The following is a 3,472-nucleotide window of genomic DNA, read 5'->3' as shown; positions in this document are numbered from 1 at the left end:
AGAATGGCTGCTTTTTTTCTGATTCCTCCAGGGACCCCTGTACAAACCAAAAAAGTTATCTCTGCAACCTCCAGATCTGACCACGGATAACTGGCCAATTCCTCCTCTTGGCATTCAGGGTTGTACCCCTGTGTTCAGGGCTGAGGGCTGGAGAGAGAAATCAGGAATTCACCAAGCTCCACTGAGGTCTGGCAGGTGGCTTGCTGCTGGTCACGCATCACAGCCCTTGGGTAGCACCGTGGCCTGACTTTATGCAGAGCCAGTGGCGTGCCCAAGGCACTCAGGGCAAGATTGGGACATTCTGAGGCCACGTTCCAGAGTGCTGGAAGATGGTGTGAGCAGCTGTCTTCTGCTTGTCCCTGCAACACGCCTCAGAGTCTCTCAGGGGCATTGCTCGGGACAGAAGCTCTGAGGGCCTGGCTCTGGCCACAGACAGAAGTGGGATTCACAGTCACTGAGTTGGAGGGGTGGCCCCCAAGCTGGGGAGAAGTGGAGGACTGGTGGAGATGGCTAAGGTCATTCCTCATTTTCCCCCAGTAGCCCTAGTTTGACTGCCCGTTCCATTACCTGCTTTCTCCAAACACACGTGCCCTCTCCAACCTGGCTCTCTCCCAGCATTCTTGCTAGAAATGTAGACTCGGGGAGAAAGGAAGGGCCCTTGGATCCCAGGAAGTCCCTCTACAGCTTCCCTAGATGTTGGGCATCTACTGCCTCTACTTGCATGCCCTGCATGACAGAGAGCTCATCACCTGTCAAGCAGCCCTCATCATCCTTGTGTCCTTACTGCTGATCTCTGCCGTGCCCCTGCCCCACTGGGGACCCAGCTCTGCTCTCCTGGCCCCAGGACTACATCAACTCTTCCCGCCCTGGTACCGGCCCTCAGGACTTGAGGACAGTGAGTAGATTTTGCTACTTTCTACTTAGACTGTTACTTGCGTCTAGCAGCCACAGCTCCCCAGGGGTTCGGAAGGGGCTCCAGGCTCCTGTCACTTTAACTGCCTGCTGTGGACAAGCTAGTGTCCCTCCCCAGGGTCCCAGCCCCACGCCATTCTCCTTCCTGCTAATGCTCATTCGGCTCACCTAACTGCCCACTTCCACCACCTGGGGGCAGAAAGCCTTGCTGGTCTGGAACCGCGTCAGGCTGAAGTCGGCTGGTCTCTATGGCACATTTCCAATCAAATATTGGACGAATAGCCGTATAGACTGCAAGGCTCCTTCTGTTCCTGTGGCTGTCCTTGTGGCTATTCCTAAACACCTGTTCTCCCCCTCATTCTGGGCATGTCCCTAGTCTTTTTGAACTTAGGTGTGGCCATACGACTTGCTTGGCAAATGAAATGTGAGCAGAAGGAACACGTGCGGCTTCCGGGTGGAAGCCCTGTCCCCTTCCCCTGGGTGACTGATGGGCTGGCCTGTGGAGGCACAGCATGTAACTGACTGAAAAATGCATCTTTTTGTGTGCCGACATGAGATGTTAGGCTTGTTACTGCAATAGAACCCAGCTCATCCTGACTGATAGACCCCGAGATCAGGGCAAATCCCTGCCCCTTTCCATAGCGGAATATTCTCCAACTACCTAGTGGCTGCTACCAAAGCACTGGAAGCTCTCTCCCACTGCACCGTCACCTTTCCCAAGGAGTCCAGGATATGAGAGGGGCTCAATACATATTTGTTGAATAAGCGAATGAAGGAGGAGCTCCTTTACCCAGTGGCATCTCTGGGGTTATGGACAGTCACCTGTTGCATCTATTGCACTAAGACTAAACCCCCAGCTTTCCACTAGGATCTGCCTGGTCCCCACCAACATCCTCAGCCTTATTGCCTCCCTGCCCCTCCTCCCACACCACCCTGCCTCAAGCACACCTAGCCTGTCTTCCCACCCCAGGACCTTTGCACATGCCATTCCCTTTCTCTGGAGCACTGGATAATTTTTTCTCATGTTGCAGGCCTCTGCCCAAATGCTTTTCCTCAGAGCATTCATCCCTGACCAGTTGCATCTCAAGGTGCCCCCTACCCACATCACTTTTTAAAAAACATTTTATTTGAAAACAATTTACAATTTACGGAAAATGTGCAGTGATGAGAATGGGACCACTGTTAATTTTTTATTATTTACTTTGTTATTTGCTCTTGTTCTTTCTCTCCATCTCTATCACTGCTTCTCTCCTCTGTGTCTGTCTCTCTCACAAACATACACATTTCGAGGGTAAATTGCAAATGTTGCAGCCCTTGACCCCTAAATACTTTGGTGTGGGTTTCCCAAAAATCGAGTTATGCTCTTATGTAACTGCCGCCTAGCTCTTGACTTTGGTAGCATTGAAATTAACATTAACATTGACATAGTACTTTCATCAGCCGTCCATGTGCCAATTTGTCAGCTAACGCAACACTGCCCTTTCTAGCACGCCTTTCCCCTCCATCACCCCGTGTGATCCGGGGTCAGGTATTGTATTCAGTTGCTTTGTCTCTTCGGTCTCCTTCAGCCTGAAATAAGTGTCCATACTCTTTCATTGTCTTATATGGCATTGACATTTTTGAAGAATACAGTGTTTTGAGTGAAACATTTCTCACTTGGAGTTTGTCTGCATTTCCACCTGTGTGTGTGTATGGGTTGTTCCTTCCTAGCTGGTGTCAGTGGTATTAGGGGTGTGCACTTCTAGGGCATCACAACTGGTGGCCCCTGGTGCTCACCTGGACCTCCATGGTGGTGCAGTGGTTGATGTTGTCACCCTGCCGGGGTGGGTCCTGATTTCTCCACTGTATAACTTTCCCCTCTCCTTGCATTGAATACACAGTCTATGAGGAGACACCTGAAGAGCGTGTGAACATCCTACTCCTTGTCAAAGCTTTCCACCAGATTTATCAGCCATTGATGACTCTTGCTTGAGTCAATCTTTGCCACAATGGCTGCAAAACGTTGATTCTTGTCACCCAAGTCCTCCCCCCACGTTTCCTGCTGGCTCTCTATGTTCTGCTATAAAAAAGGCCTCCCTCCTCCCCCATTTATGTGTCTATTTATGAAGTCCTATTTTTAGTGGTTGTAATCATTGCTCAGCTTAATTATTTTGATGCCCAATTGGTTCTAGATCTGGCCAGTAGGAGCCCCTGCCAATGGTTCCTGTAGCCTTATCACATGCCACCATCATTTTCTTTTTAGTAATTTCTTCCTTTTTGAGTGCATAACAACATGTTCTAGGCTTATAATGTACTGATCCTGAGCCAAGTTTAGAATCAGCCATTTCTCCAAGGAGCCCTGGATCCCATTCCCCAGGATGGCATTAGAGACCAACATTTGGGTACAGGGTGTGCTCACTGTCACTGAGGTGTCTGCTTCAGAGCTCTCTCAGCAGACAGAGCCACATACACAAGATGTGTGCGTGCATTCAAGACCTTACATACACACACCACATCGTATTCTATAACAGCATGTCATTCCATCATGCTTTTTTTTTTTTTTTTTTTTTTTTTTTTTTTT

The sequence above is a fragment of the Cebus imitator genome, unplaced genomic scaffold (genome assembly GCF_001604975.1).
Source record: "Cebus imitator isolate Cc_AM_T3 unplaced genomic scaffold, Cebus_imitator-1.0 Scaffold53, whole genome shotgun sequence".
Classification (NCBI taxonomy): domain Eukaryota; kingdom Metazoa; phylum Chordata; class Mammalia; order Primates; family Cebidae; genus Cebus; species Cebus imitator.
This window is presented reverse-complemented; position numbering follows the sequence as displayed.